This window comes from Zootoca vivipara, chromosome 12 (assembly GCF_963506605.1).
Source record: "Zootoca vivipara chromosome 12, rZooViv1.1, whole genome shotgun sequence".
Classification (NCBI taxonomy): domain Eukaryota; kingdom Metazoa; phylum Chordata; class Lepidosauria; order Squamata; family Lacertidae; genus Zootoca; species Zootoca vivipara.
Window position 1 is genome coordinate 46,138,135 of NC_083287.1, and position 16,775 is coordinate 46,154,909.

Below are 16,775 nucleotides of genomic sequence, written 5' to 3' on the forward strand. Positions count from 1 at the left end.
TCTGTCAGTAAGAATTAAGAGACCCTTCAACTCCCACCCACCCAAGACAGATTTTTGTATAGTCTGAGCAGACTTTTGCGCCCATGACAAAATGTGTAGATCCGACACTGGGTGGTGGTGGTGGTACCTATCTATATACCTTTCTGCACAGGTTACTCCTTTTTTGTTGTGGCAGCTTCTCCCTCCTTCTTTCATTACCTGACTCTGAGACATCATGAAGAAGAGAAGAAGAGTTTGGATTTGATATCCCGCTTTATCACTACCCGAAGGAGTCTCAAAGCGGCTAACAATCTCCTTTCCCCTCCTCCCCCACAACAGACACCCTGTGAGGTGGATGGGGCTGAGAGACTTCAGAGAAGTGTGACTAGCCCAAGGTCACCCAGCAGCTGCATGTGGAGGAGCGGAGACGCGAACCCAGTTCCCTAGATTAGGAGTCTACCACTCTTAACCACTACACCACACTGGCTCCAGAGAGGTCTGGAGTCTGGCAGCTCCTTTTGCACCTACTCTGATGCACATGCAGCAAACCCTTAAGAGCAAGCACCCAGCCTTCTTCCCTGCATGTATTAAAAATCATAGAATCATAGAATCATAGAGTTGGAAGAGACCACAAGGGCCATCCAGTCCAACCCCCTGCCAAGCAGGAAATACCTTAGGATGTGCGACATACTTTATGGACACCCCCAATTATGCAACTATGGATAGATTCTCTTAATTATGACTTAGATTCTTTTAAATGTATATATGTACCGAATGGCCGTATAGTAATTTTGTAAAATTACGATAAGTAGTTTTGTAAGAGAAAGTAAGTAAGTACAATGTTGAAAAGAATTAATTAGCGTGGTGGAAAACAGATGATGGGTGAGCTTCACTCATTGCATCATATATTTCCACTGGGCCACGTCGAGCCTTTTTTGTCTATAACAATAAGTGTTCTACTAAAGTGCTGATATCTTTGCCATAGAGGCTATATTTGTTATAAAGGCTCTGTTATCTTATTTACATTTGCTGAGTGGCTTGTGGTAGCAGTCATGCAGCGTTAATTTTCTTCTGTAAACCATTTTTATTGGCTTGCTGAAATTTGCTGATTCAGAGTTGGTAAGGTAGTGGTGCATTTTTAAAAATGCTTTCCTAATGGCAGGTAAAAGGTAAAGGTAAAGGGACCCCTGACCATTAGGTCCAGTCATGACCGACTCTGGGGTTGCAGCGCTCATCTCACGTTGTTGGCCAAGGGAGCCAGTGTACGGCTTCCAGGTTATGTAGTCAGCATGACAAAGCCGCTTCTGGCGAACCAGAGCAGCACATGGAAACGCCATTTACCTACCTACCTATTTATCTACTTGCACTTTGACGTGCTGTCAAACTGCTAGGTTGGCAGGAGCTGGGACCGAGCAACAGGAGCTCACTCCGTTGCAGGGATTCGAACCGCCGACCTTATGATCGGCAAGCCCTAGGCTCTGTGGTTTAACCCACAGCGCCACCTGCGCCCCCCTAATGACAGGACAATATGTCAAATAAGATCTCTGAGTCTTGCTCTCCAGAGTTTTTCATTTACAGATTTATTTCATATACTTCAGTTTCTGTCACTAGTAGAAAACTGCCTCATATGGTTATGAGCCTGGAAAATTGATATCCTCCTGTAAACATAGATAGATATTTATTTATTTAATCTTTATTCTTTATTGCATTTTAAGAAAGCATGAATTAAGCATTACCTCGATCGCTTTGACTGGCGTCCCTCTGGCCCAATTGCACCCAGGATCGAGGGACCTCCAATAGGGTGTTGTGGCTATCCAAACATTCCCACCCACAACCAGGGGCGTACCCAGCATCAAAACTAGGGGGGCAAGCCATGGTCATTCAGGGGCGGGGCCAAGGCACGGGAGGGGCCACAAAGTGGGAATGTGGGCGGGGCTACAGGGCCAGCAGGCCCGACGACTCGGCGGCTGCTGCTGCAGCCGCTAAATGAACCCCCGGGAAACGGGGCGGGGTGGGGGCGCCAGAGGGATCCGTCACACCATGGTGCCAGGTATGCTTAACACGGCCCTTTTGTGAAAACACCGCTCCCATCCATTTACGGCTAGCCACCGCCCTGAAAAACCCCTTTGGGCCCCGCTTTCCCTCCTCCAGGTCCCCCCGAAGCCTTGCCAGTTCCCACCCTATATATCTGGGATGGGGAAGGAGCTCAGAGGTCTGCTAGTCCTGGGGGGCCATCCCCCTGTGGCCTGGGAGGATACTGGGGACCCCCCACCAAGCTGAGACCCTCAAAGAAGAAGAAGAAGGTGGGGTGGCGCAGCGCAGGCAAGCGAGCCCCCCCCCAGCTGCGACCCTACAGGCGGCGGCTCCCCCATCCTCAACACCCCTCTCTTGGCCGGGGCAGCAAGGGAGAGTGGCTGGGGGGGGGTACATTGCAAAGAAGGAAACAGCAGCCAATGCCCAGAGAGGGCAATGCATGCAGGGGGAGCGGAGAGCTGTGCTGCCCCCCAATGCAGCTCCTTTCCTATTGCTGGGGGTGGGGGGCGGCGAGGAAGGGTCACTGCCGCTGGGCTACTCCTGCTGCCGGCAATCCGTCGCAAACGCCCCCATGCAGCTTCCTTGCAGCAGCCACGACCACCGCCTTCGGACGCCGCCCCCCACTCCTCCTTTGCGGGCTTCTGCCCGCCGAGGCTGAACTGGCTCCTGTCGGTGCACTTCCTCTCCCAGCCCAGGAGGAGTCTCAGTAGCAACTCCTAACTCAGGGGGGTAGGGGGTGCAGAGGGGGGAAGGGGGCGATTCCCAGCCCGTGGCGCCAACGATCGCAGTGCAGCCTACCGGGAGGCAGAGCGCGGTAGCGGCTGCAACCAGTGCCAGGAGCCGCATCTCCTTCGCTTGCCAGCTCAGCAGAACTCTTAGGTAGGAGAGGTTGCCGCCCGGCAGGGCTTTCCATTGGGAGGCGCGAAGGCTTTCGTGGGGGGGAATTGGTGCAAATGTAGGCAGGGCGGGCTGAGAGGAGCCACCGCCGAGGAGCTGCGGCACCAGCTGCATTTCCTCCCCCCCTCCCCTCCCGTGTCAACAAGCGGGGCTCCTGTGCAGGGTATTTGCTTCCCTAGTCGGGCCCACGGTTTGGCCTTCTAGGGGGGCAGCTGCACCCCCCTGCCCCATGCTGGGTACACCCATGCCCACAACACAGGGTCTGGTTGCCAGGTTATACCGCAACACATGCCCTCAGGACCTGATCTAAAGATGAAGGGAGGTATACAAATTGTAATCATCGCCATCATCTCTCATGTGAAAGAAGGCTTGATTGAAGAAGAAAGCTTCTCTCACATGTAGAACATTTGGATTGTTTCTCTGTGAGATGCTTGACATTTAATGCAATTTGCATACCAGTAAAAAAACAACAACACCTGCCCATTTTTAAGGTTTATCCCTGTATGATACTTTACATATATTTTAAGGTTTGATTTCTGACTGAAACTCTTCCCAGATGTGGAACATTTATGTGGTTTCTTTCTTGTACAGATTCTCTAATGTTTTATGAAATCTGAATGCTTATGAATATGTTATATCTCCTCTGGAAAAAAAGATGTTGTTCTGTATATAGTGTTAATTTCCCTTTTATTCTAGTTTTTTTAATTTTAATATATAGATATTTTTCATAAGATTTTTATATATGTTGTGTGTGGGTGTTTCTTTTGTGTGTGTGTAAAAAATAAGAATTATTTTAAAAATCATTGAGACCTATATGAATTGTTAATACAGAGCACACTAATGATTTCCCCCTGATAATTTTGTTCCTTGTTATGTTCTTGTTTTATTTCCTGGTCTACCTTTTTGAAGCCATATTATCTATACTTTCTCTCAACGGAGTATTTGTAATGCTGGGACAGTTTTTATATATCAAGGACACAGTTACTGAAAATCTTATTTACATGAATCATGGCCAGGATTGTGTAGATGAGATCTGATTGCATGGGGCCAAGCAAGAAAGCTAATTAAATTTACTGGCTGATGCACACTGTATCATTAAGTCAAGCCTCATTGATAATTGCTAACCCTCTTGCAGGAAGACATAGTTTAATGTCTGAAATTGTATTTTAGGAAACTGTGTATAACAGTAGACATTCTAGGGATACCCCCAAGCACAGTATTACAGAGCTCTTACTATAAACTTTAGTTCATTTATCCATGGGGTACCTTTTTGTGATCTTACACAGGGCCAGTCCTACCATAAGGCAAAGTTAGGTGGTTGCCTCAGGCAGCAGATGCCGAAGGGCAGAGTGCTGCAGTAAGGTGTTGGAGCTCAGAGCTGTGTATGTCATGCCGTGTTACCCTGTGTCCCTAAATAAATCTGCTACCCTTAGTGCATTGTCCTATTGCCAGTGTTGAAAGGAAAATTTAGCTGCCAGCCCTTTTGTTAAGGAAATGCAGTGGCGGGGGCACCGTCTTGCCATTTGCCTTGGCAGCAAAATATATTGGGCTGATCTTGATCTCACAACGCTTACATGAAGATGCAATTTTCCTACTGTCATTATGGTTTCAGTTTATCAGAGCAAAGAAGAGTCACATTTTTATAGCAAAATAGAATTTCCTCAGAAGCAGATGTCAGTACAGTTATTTAACTGCTATTTGTAGTTATTCATCACATAGGATGAAAACAAAACAGGCGAAACTCTCCACACAGTATAACAATCACATACAGATGCAACGAGAGTTGTGAGGTAAGTCTCAGATCAATTCCACTCTCATGGATTAGTCTCACTCTCTGTACCAACGATGGATAAATCCACAGGTGCAAACTTCTCTTGGGGTAAGCTGCAGAAATAACCCCAGCAAATACTTGAAAGGCATCGAGCCACTTCTCAAAGGTTCTCTCCATTTTACGGGAGCTAGCCTTGCCCTTGCCTGAAGCAACCTGCTTATCCTTGTCTGGGCATTCATTAGGGCGAAGGAGTTTGAAAATATCCACATAGCGACCATTGAGTATCCTGTTTTGCATTCTGGATGGCAAATGTGCACCTGGGATAATATCCCTGACAGCATTGGTCAAAACTTTAACGTCTTTGACCAGTTTGCCATCAATGCATTCCAAAGGAAGGCCGTACCTGGCCCTCTGTGTGTGTTGGCTCTATGCTGCCATGCCCACCTGGGAAGCCCTGAAGCCCCCTCACCATGACCCCAACACAGACCCAACGCCACGTCTGAATCATCATTGGAGGTCTGAGAAGATGTACCAGTAGAAGAGGAGTCGCCGCCATCTCTGCACCTCTTGGCCCTGCGTTTGGAGCGATGACTCTTCTGCCGTTTGCCACCAGAAGAAGGGACTCTAGGAGATCCTCCTCAGAAGTCTGGATGCTGAGCGCCTCCCTCAAAGGAGTAAACCGGACCTGCACAGAACTAAAAGCATGTGAGGCACTTGACTGGGAAGATGATCTCCCCCCACATGCTGTGCAAACTGAGGCCCTGAACTCCCAGGCCCCAGGGATGCTGACTGCGAACGAGGCAGTCCAGACTGGAAGGCACGCTGCATCATGGCCCCCATACTCCTAGGATGACCCCTAGATCCTAGAAGGTTGGAATTGGGAGAACAAGGCACCAGAATAATCAAAAGCCTCGCTCCCTTTGCTCATATCCGAAGGACCACGAGTCTTAAAAACAATGGAAGAGGTGGAAGGGCCGGGCTAAGAAACAGGCTGCCTTCCAAACTCCTGAGCCAAAGACTCCAGCTCTGTATTAAACCTTGATACGGCCGCAGGATCTGATCCAATATCGGCCATAATTGCACCCTAGCGATCCAGCGTATGCTGGGGAACCACTGGGGGAGGCCCTGAACGCAGTGACTGAGATGGGCCTCTGATCACCCTTTTGGAAGGGGGAGCAGGACTGGGATTCCTCTTAATAGGCATCCCGAAACCTTCCTATTAAAACAGGGGGAATTACAGAAAATACAAACGGAATTAAAAAGGCACCCCGCAATCAAAATGATGCTCCCGCCAAAACAAGATGGCACTCCCGCAAAAATTAGCTGGGGCTAACACCTTCCCTACTTGAGAAGAAGGTACAAAATGGCGATCACATTAAGATGGGGGGGGGGCGGTTCCTGGCCCTAGGAAATTCCCCACCAGCCCCCAAGCAGAACAGTAGCGAAACTCAGCAATTCGCTCAGAGAGGGAACTCTCCATGATGCCCAAAAGTGATTGGCTAGACAGAATGCCAAATATCGCAACAGACAAAATGCCAATAAAATTTCCAAGCCCCAAAGCTGCAGCCACAGCTGGGACCGCGAAGGAAAAGCTGCTGTGCAAAAGCCCACCAGCAAATTAAACAGGCAGTGGCAAGCTCCACAGACCGGGAGCGCTCAAAGGGCCGAAGCCCCGTGGGGCGAAAGCCCCTATGGGGAAGAGGGAAAGGCAAGGAAAGGAAGGGAATTAACCAAGGAGGGAAGAATAACTACTGGAAGAATCAAGGGGGGGGGGAAAGGGGGAATAAAGGGAAAAAATCACCAGGACGATCTGCCGAAGGTAATTCGCTCTCTCTCTCGGTTGCACAGAGGACACGCTGTTGCTGTTCCGAATGCACACACCGAAAGAGGAAGCTGTGGGTCACGTGCATGGGTATATATAGGTCCCTTGATCCGTTTGGACTCCGCCCCATTGGCCAGATTGAACCCAACATCGAGGGACCTACCAATTGGGTGCTGAGGCTGACCAATCTTACCCACCCACAACACAGGTGGTTGGTCTCCAGGTCTCACCGCAACACGTGCCCTCTTTGAGGGAGGACCCGATATATCACCAGACCACGATGTTTGACTGGTGATATACCACGATGTTGAAAAGCTGATATCGCCCAGCTCTAGGCCTTTCTTCATGTGCCTCCTCCATGTGGGATCTGGAGGGTGGCAACGTGGTAATGGGCCTTTTCTGCAGTGGCTTCCTATTTGTGGAATGCTTTCCTCAGGGAGCTTTGCTTGGCATCTTCACTGTATACCTTTAGGCACCAGGTGAAAATGTTCCCCTTCAGCCAGTCCTTTGGCTGATTAATATTCTATAGCCTTTTAAATTGGTTTGTGGGAAGGGGGTTTATTGTTTTGCTGTGGCCATAGCTGCCTTACCAACCAAAGGTTAAGAAGACCTTTGATTATTACTTTTTTGTAGCTGTTATTGTTTTGATCTAGTTTACTTTTGTATGATTGTTTTTTTTAACTGGTATTTTAATTTAATGTTTGTTTGTTTGTATGTTTAAGAAATTTGATACCTGTTCTTCACTACTGGGGTCTCAAACCAGGGTACAATATACTGCTTTGGACGATTTATTGCTAGCAAATATGCAGATAAATGATATTATCCATAGTATTACAGGTACTTTGTTTTGTTTTTTACTTTGTCTATAGCCCATCTTGGCTCATGACACACAAGATCATAGTTATTTTTATAATAATTGTTGGGATCAAGTTAGAGAAGGATTCTACAGCTGTGGGAGGTTTTATCAAGTTGCAACATCTGATTTCAGAAACAGCATTTGCATCACTATATTGGCTAAGTGAATCTTGTACTATATTAATGCAGAATAGTCATATTGTGCATCTTCTTACCTAAAAGTTACTGGAAGGTACCATGATAGGTTTATTATCTCTCTCCCTATGCATCAAAGTCAGGCAGATAAGCAGGAAGCTGAGATAAGTTTAGTAAAATCAATCCACAGAGGGAATGGAGCAATTTATACGCAAGAGCTGTCAGTAAATGACATGAAATGTAAAAGTATCTCGGTTGGTACGGTAAATCTTGCAATATAAAAAGATTATCTCACAGGCCTTAATCTGAAGCAGTGTGCCCCGTGGCTTAGTCCTGGAATATTTACTATTTTTCTAAGCAAAGAAACATTAAATATTAAGGAGAAAGTTGTTTATTTGAAGGAGAGTCAAAGCAATTGGGGTAGAGATGCTCTTTCAGGTATACTTGCTTGTGTTCTGTCTACATTTACAATAATAAAAACCATCCCAGTGGACTAAGAGCCCTGTAGCAAAAGCAATATAAACAAGGGTCAAGTGACCTGATGACATAGAGGGAAACTTCGTTCAATCGCCTCTCTTCCCACAACAGAAGAATATGGTGGGTAGAGGGAATAATTGTTTGCTTTAAAGAAACGTCTGGTGTCCTTTGTTCTCACTTTTGGTGCTTTTACACTGGGCAGTGACAGCTTGCTTGAGTGGGATGTTGTGCAAGCTGCTTCATCCTGGTTTTGGGTGATTCATTTTTTAATTTGTTCATTGCAGTTTAAAATGGCACAAGTTGGAAGGACAGTTCAGTCACAGACTCTATGCCAGGGGTCCCCAAACTCACCCAGCTTCGGGCCAGTGCCTGCTGCGCCGATCATGCGGCGGGCTGGAGGGTGGGGGAGTGCGCGGGAGTGCGTGCACATGCGCACACGCTCTTACAGGCGTGGCGGCGCACTTCCGGGTCGGGAAAAGCGCTGAAATTTGCTTGTGCGCATGCGCATGGGCCTCCCTCGACCCGGAGTGCACCGGAAATGATGTTTGCGCACTTGCAAACATCGGGGGAGGCCCATGTGCCTGTTGGTGGAAGTTCGTATGTGGCTGTATCTCCTCACATAGTTTTGTGTCCTGTGGTATGCTTTGATTCATAGCAGGAACCCCCCCCCCCCACTTCTGGTAAGGATGAGTTAGTTAGTTAGTTAGTTTTCACCATCAGGCTAAAGCCAGAAACTGGGCGTACATTTGGGAGGGAATTCACAGCCAGCAACAAGCAAGACATATTCTCTGAATTTCTCTGAGTTTCACACACCTGCAAACATGCATTTTTTTCAAGCATCCCAGCAATGTTACTTTAGTGTAAGATTACTAGACTTGAAAGGAGGTTCTGTGATCTGCCACTTTAGGTAGCAGAGCATTTCTCTATTACTCATCTGTTGCTTCCTTTAATAAACAGTTCTTTCTGAAGGAGAAATTATAGCTGCTACATTCAGTATCTGGAGAATTTGAATGATTAATTCCACAATAAATTTCTGCATGGGGTAAGGGTTATCTAGTATCGAATGAGAGCATTGTCTTGGGAGCAGTTATGGTGTCAGAGCTGCTCAGCTTGCCTTGCAGTTTTTCAGTTTACCTGCATATCGTCCTGCTCACTAAGATGAATTTATGAGAATTGTGTCTAGTGGAGCTCTTCCTGTTAAGGGTCTGTCAGCACTTCTGTTTGGAGCCAATATTTCATTAATATGTGCAAGCCTTATTTAAACCAGCAGCTAGTAAACCTTTTGGAGGTCTGCATTGGGTTCAGAGTGCAATGTGCCCTAATGAGAAAAAAAATACTTTATGATCTCATTGTTGAATATCCTTACATTGGTAAGTGAGAATTCAACAAAGGAAGGGGGGGGGAAGCCTCATCATTTAAGAACATATGTGCTTCAGCAAACATTCACACACAAAATCATAATGCTCAACTGACCCTACTAAATTGATTGTGTGCACCTTTCTCAGTGCTAATAAGGATGTAAAACGGAGACCACTAGTTACGTGGTGTGACTACAGCTGGGTTTGCACCATAATATCAAACTGACTTGATAATGCTTGTCTAAATTCAACATAAGAACATAAGAAAAGCGCTGCTGGATCAGACCAAATGGCTATCTAGTCTTGTTCTCAGAGGGGCCACCCCTACTCTCTCCCGAGTAGTAGCAAAATTCTTTCATCAGGGCTTGTTCATTATATTGTAGCTCTGAATGGTTTATATGTGAACAGAGCAATTGTAGGTTTGGAAGTAAAATTATGACACTTGGTATAAATGTCCCAGTTTGCAATTCTTGCTATTTTAGCCACATAACATTGTTCTACTAAATGTAAGCTTCTCAGAGGAGCTGTTTTCTTCTTGACTTTCCTCATAAATGACTATGCCTCAGAGGTCTATAAGACAGTTAATCACCTGAGCAGGTGGTTTCTGTTTACTGGAGAGGGTAAGAAGGGGGATGTTAATAGACAAAAACAGACCTATGTGAGTCCCAGATTCATTAAGCTGCAGTTTAAAGCACCTGCTGGATCCAAAAGGCATCTCATTCCATGATTTGCATACAAAAAACAAAATAAAAATTGACATGCAGGCTGCTTTAAAGGGGAAACATTCTCAATTTCTGTGCTGAGACTCATTAAATAGCCTTAATATGCACAGCTCAGGAGGTAAACCTCACAATGGACCAATTGAATAATCTTAAAATGTGTGATGTTATTTATTGTTTGCCTGCATGAATTCTTTTATGCCAAAAGAAATGGTCATTTGGGGAATGTCTACAGCCAATTAACCATTTAGCCAGGAGCAATGGATGCCCGCAGTGAAGGAGTTAGCTAGCATGTTAGTCAAACCTTTTATAACATTACACCTGTGTATTATTTGAAACCCAGGGGGATGTAATTAAATTGTTGCATTTCAACACTCCGCAAACAATTGCATTTCTTTTTCTATTAAGCAATGGCCCTTAGGCTGACAAGATAGCCTTTCTTACACTGTGATGATGCAGTTGCTTTTGTTGTTATTTAGATGCCCCTTCCCTGCTTTTCCAATTTTCAGTAAGGATAACAATGTAAGATAAATACAAAATTCAAATAATGTAATATTAGGTATCATGAACTGGTAAAGCAGGTTCTCCATTCATGGAGAGCACGTGTTGCGGAAGGGTTAACAAGACATCTCCTGGGTTGCTGGGCAGATTAGTCTAGATGGCCACAGGGTGATTTGGCATTTTTGTCGCTGGGATAAAAGGTATGTTGCAAGTTATTGATTGACAGCCATAGCCATTATAAACTCCTGCATGCAGCTTACGGTTTCACTTTTGCCAAGTGCAACGGATCTCCCACCCACACGCCCTCTTTAAGGGTCTTTTGCTTTTGACATTGCTATGCCTGTCATGGGGTCGCCTGCTTTGGGGTAGGGGCCTGGTAGGAATTTTGTCCATTTGGCTGATTGGCTGTTGCCCTTCGGTTTTTGCTTACTGCGTAGCAAATCGTCACAACTTGTAAGGTTGGCGGTTAGGCATTGGTTAAAATATGGTTGGTGGAGGGGTGTGGAAAGGCTGGGCCTACCCCTCAAAGTTGCTGCTGCTTATAGAGGTATTCTGTTAAAGGAATCCTGGGGCTCGATGGGCTCTCGTCCGTACCCCCCAAGGGGCTAGGGCCATGCAAGAGCAAGAGCCTCGGGGAACATTCGGGAAGAGGTGAAGGGCCTGGCACACAGCTCCATCCTCTCTCAGGGGGTGTTTACCTACTGACTTCCCTGGAAGGCTAGGGATGTCAGATCTGTCCCAGGGCGGGGGACAGATGGATGAACCAATGCCTAAGCAACCACTCACATTTGGTTGTATTTTAAATAAAGTCGTGGCCAAAATAATGCCAAAAACCTTAAACTTAAATTGCTGTGTGATGTGTGAATTATTGGGGGGGGGGGGATGTCTTGTGACCTCGACACGCAACATGATCTTTTAAAAGGTTTTGAAATAGTTTTAAGTTCACCCAATACATTTAAATAATGGCCAATGTTTTGTCCTTATTTTGGAAAAAAAGAAAACGAAGTTAAGAACTCCGCCTGCATTTGTTATTTGCATAGGATCATTAGGGTCAGAAAATTCTCTTATGCCCTAAAGAGGTATCCAATTTGGTATGTTTATTTTACTTGTATTTAGTAAGCAAAACTAAAACGCTTTAAAACTGGATAATATTTATTTTCAGTTGGTATCCATTAATTCTTACTAATGAACTTTTGAAATAGAGAATTTTCTATAGAAAAATAAAGCAGTGGATTTTTTTGATTTTTTTTTACATTTTGGAAATTTTTCGACTTGCATCATTAATTCAGGGTCATTAACGGGTTGGAAACCATCTTAGATGTGTTGCACACTGCAGTATTAAACCACCTCATGCTATTAGTTATCTGACTGTTCCATATCACTGCTTAACCCAATGTAAATTCATCAGTATTTGAATGTTTGGTTGTTCATACATTTTGGTAGGATAAACAAGACTGGACAATAATTAACAAAGACTTGGTATTAAAACAAACTGAGGGCATTGCATTAATTGGATGTGGGCAATTGCTCTTGAAAAATTAGGATAGATTGCCTCTAATCAGTCTCTCACTTGCCTGGTTCCTGTCAAGGAACAGCTGCTTTCTCATGTGACACAATTGGCTCTGAGGCCGCCTTGGTGGGCAGATTTTGTGATGTGTGAAAGTACCAGATTACTGCTGGAAGAAACTGTTCTTCGTTTCAGGAGGACATGCCAGCTGGCTTCCTCAACAGATATCCATGGCATTTAGCTTCTTTCATAAATCACAGGGTTTTATTTGTCCTTATCAGACATTTCCTACAATAATGTTCATCAAAGGGTACAATTTACCAGGGTTTTATGGTAGCCCTTTCAAATAGCACCTCATTTTCTTTCAAACAAGTCATTTCATTTGAGACAAAAGTTAAATGGTTTCCCCACCTCCACCTCCACCCATGCCCACCACCAAATCCAGTGAAGCTGCTTGCAGGGTATGATCACTGATATTAGAAGACTGCATCTTTGAGCAGCCACTCAGCAGCAATGGTGAAACCTTGGGCACTTATATCATTTGCTTTGTGATATATAATATCTCTCATGGATGGTCAATAGCCATTCATAATCTTATGCCAGGTAATTCTTGCACCTGGCTCTTAGCACATCCTCCATCCCAAACTCCACTGGTTTTCTTGCAAGTCATCTGACACACTACAAATACTTACTTTTTCAATCGCCTGGTTGCTGTTAGTCTTGCCCTTTCTGTCTGTCAGACTTAGCTTCTTCAGAATTTGTGGGATGGGCAAGGCAAAGGCAGAGGCACACAATTGGTCTATTAGAGGGGAGCTGTTCTGCTCTAGGTGGGATGTTCAGCCAGACAGGATTCTAATCTGGGTAGTGGTAGGTATGGGTTCAGGTACAGCCGGGCTAGCAGAACAAAGTGCAAATTTCAATTGGTCAAGTCAAGCAGGAATATATGGGAGTGTAGCAGGGGCGTACCCAGGATCAAAACTAGGGAGGGGCAAGGGGTGGGGCCAAGCCACGGGAGGGGAGGGGCCACAAAGTGGGAACGTGGGCAGGGCTACGGAGCCCAGGTGAAACTGACTCCGGTCTCATCTAGGCACCGTGAAGTTTTTTGCAGGTAGAGGCGCCTGGGCTCCGCTGACAGCACACAGCCAGGGCACTCGCTCTCGCCCGCCGGGCTGCCCCCGGTGCACTATGGCCAGGACCCAGGCGGAGCACGCAGCCGTGGGCGAGAGCGGCGCTGCCGGCGGGGCTGGTGGGCAGAGGCGGAGGCGGAGCACAGCCCAGCAGGGCGTGAGTTCGGCGTTCCTGCCCGCCGCGCCCTCCAGCTTCCCGTCATGCTCTCTGGTTCCCCGCTGCACTTGGCCTTGCTGGAGGGTGCTACGGGGAGCTGGAGGGAGGGCGCGGCGAAGTGGGCGGGAATGCCGAACTCGCGCTCCGCCTCTGCTCACCAGCCCCGCCAGCAGTGCCGCTCTTGCCCACGGCTGTGCCGGCCCTGCTTCTAGGGGGGGCAGCTGCCCCCCTGCCCCGCGATGGGTACGCCCATTGAGTGTAGCTCCACAGTTTTGTGTTTTTTCCCCAGGGCAGAAGTGGTGAACCTATCCTTCAAAGTACAGAGTGTGTGGGTAACTGGGCAGCCCTCCTTTCTTTGAGAAGCGAATGAAGTGATAGGAATGCTTTCAGGTTTGTTACAGATTAGGATAGAAGAAGGTAGAGAATGAGGAAAATAAGCTGAGGCTGAATACTTTTTTCCTTTTTAAAAAAATAGGTTCCTACTTCCTACTACCAGTTTAAATGGTATCATTATGGGGGGAAATTGTTTTCCTTCCTTCCTTCCTTCCTTCCTTCCTTCCTTCCTTCCTTCCTTCCTTCCTTCCTTCCTTCCTTCCATTTTTTAAATTAGTTTTCCACAACATGTAAGTTGAAGTCTAAGTTAAAATTGCAGCAGCAGCCATCTTGAAATAGACAGTGTACTGTGGCATGAGGAGCTTCTGGATATTTTATCAGTAGTCAGAGTTTATTTCCTCCTCCGTCACAACCTCTCTCACTAGGAAAAACATGTTCAGTACAGAGACAAATTTCTGATACTATTGGAAGCCTGCATAGTCCTGGGCAGCTTGCCATTTGTCTTCTGAGAAATTTATCCAGAGGAAAAAAATACAGGCATAATGCAACTGTCCTCAGACAGACTTCAATTTGAGAGGGCAAGTTGTTATAAAGGGATATGTTATGACGCAGACAATGGAATATACACTGCTGTCAAAGGTGGACAATGGCTGGTGCTTTAATGATTAAATTTTTACCAACTCCCCCACCCCCACCCCCGGGCAATATGCTGTTTATTAAAAGGGATAGAAAGGAAAAGACATTATTGGAAATGGAATTTAATTCCTCTCCAAATAACATGTGCAGATTTATTAATCTAGTACAGTATGTGATTCATGCTGAACTTGCAAATTCAGCTTGGATACTACTGAATGCATGTATCCAAAGGTCCTTGCATTCTCACCAAGTATTTAAACAGCAACACAGTTAAAGCAACTTCTGTCACATCTCTTCATGATTCATCAGGTTTATTGCCATTGCCAATGCATCAGTTCATGGGATATCCACCCCCCCCCCTTTTCCAGAAAGGTTCAGCGCAAAATATATTTATAATATTTCTCAAAGCTTAGAGAAGCTGTATTTGAGGAATGACTCATTCTGAAGGAGGCAGTGTATTTGTGGTGGATACAGTGCTGGTGTAGGGCCAAGGAGACTCCGGTCCAAATGCCAGTTCAGCCATGAAGTTTATTGACTAACCTTGAAGCGGTCACTGTTGCACAGCCAAGCCTACCTATGCGGTGGAGGAGACCAACAACGATGTACATTTCCATCTTGGAGGAACTTGGAGAAAGGGTGGGATTCAGGTAAATGTTGAAATAAATGATGTTTTAAAACCATTTAAGGTTCACAATGCAAATGGTAATAAAGCAACAACAAGATAGAGGAGGGACAAGATAAAAACCAAAGCCACCATAAAAACAGGATGTAAGGTAAAGGGACCCCTGACGATTAGTTCCAGTCGTGACCGACTCTGGGGTTGCGGCGCTCATCTCGTGTTATTTGCTGAGGGAGCCGGCGTACAGCTTCCAGGTCATGTGGCCAGCATGACAAAGCCACTTCTGGCGAACCAGAGCAGCGCATGGAAACGCCGTTTACCTTCCTGCTGTAGTGGTACCTATTTATCTACTTGCACTTTGACGTGCTTTCGAACTGCTAGGTTGGCAGGAGCTGGGACTGAGCAACGGGAGCTCACCCCATCGCGGGGATTCGAACCGCCGACCTTCGGATCAGCAAGCCCTAGGCTCTGTGGTTTAACCCACAGCGCCACCCACATCCATAAAAACAGGATGTACCTAATTGTAGTAAGCCAGTCTTGAAAAGAAAGTTTTCTGTTGCCCCCTTGAAAGAGCCGAACTCCAAAACCTTTTATGACCTGGTACCAAAAAGATGGGTCAGCTAAAGGATTCTTATTCTTAGATAAGGCACAGTCTCAAGTATTCAGGGCCCAGACTCTAAAGGACTTTACAGTTGAGTATCAGCATCTTGAATTTAGCCCGTAAACAAAGTGGAAACATAAATAATGGGCAGTTCTCCTAATGGAGGGATGTAAGCAATGGAGTCCCTCAAGGATCAGTATTGGAATCTATGATTTTTAACTTTTTAATAAATGACCTGGCATTAAGGGTGAGATAGCTAGGTTTGCTGGTGACACCCAATTGTTCAAGGTGGTTAAAAATAATAAAAAAAGATATCTGAAAACTGGGCAAATGGGCATTAAAATGACAAATACAGTTCAGGGTAAGCAAGAGTAAACTGATACACACTGGGACAAAAAATCCTAATTACATATATGCTAATGAGGTCTGAACTGGTGGTGGATGTGAGATACCCAAGTAGCAGAAGTTGACCCCAGGTCCAGTCACCACAAAGAGGTGGTCCAAGACAGTTTACTGCTGCAGATGATCAGGCTTCAGTAATACAGTTCCGGACATTGATATATACATACAGCTTGCAGGCTTCACAGATACAGATACAGACAAGTAGAAAGAATTTCTGTTGCTCCAGCAATTCAAGACCTAATACAGGCTCCAAGTTACTTCACAATACTAACTGACTGACCAATGAGCTGACATGGTTTACTCACTTATATAGATGGCATTGGCCCATTACCATAGCAATTGGCTTGGCTGATCCTGCACCTGTTGACTTATCTCATACATGAGGTGCTAGTGAAGGAAATTAACCCATTCCTCCATGTCCAGTTCCCCCAGCAATGAGATCTCGGGGTATGGTGGACAGCTGTTGGAGGAACTGGACATGGAGGAAGGGGTTAATGTCTCCTTCAGAGAAACCACAGGCTATAGATTAAGAACAAAAGTTGGTTGCAGCTCATGGTTTGTCTGGAGGATGATAAACTGTTAACCTGGATTTGGGCAACACAATAAACCAAACTATGACTTGACTCACCGCAGCAGGACTGCAGGTGGAACAAAGTGCCAATGGTCTTCTTTTGGAGTGGGAGCCCACACACATGTTTTGACTTAGACTTATTTCATGAATTAATTAGTACCATGTGAATAACTACTTAAGTTTTTTGTCCTGAATTTGTTAGCCATCATTCTCATTTAGTGGCTTCAAGTTGTAGGTGGAATCTACACACATATTAAAAATGCTGTGAAAATGC

At 45.7% G+C, this 16,775-nt stretch overlaps 1 protein-coding gene across 1 annotated transcript in view; it reads left to right on the forward strand.

Annotated features, from left to right (window-relative positions):
* PTPRN2 (protein tyrosine phosphatase receptor type N2) overlaps nt 1-16,775 on the forward strand; it is a 592,105-nt gene that overhangs the window by 35,378 nt on the left and 539,952 nt on the right. The window lies entirely within an intron of this gene.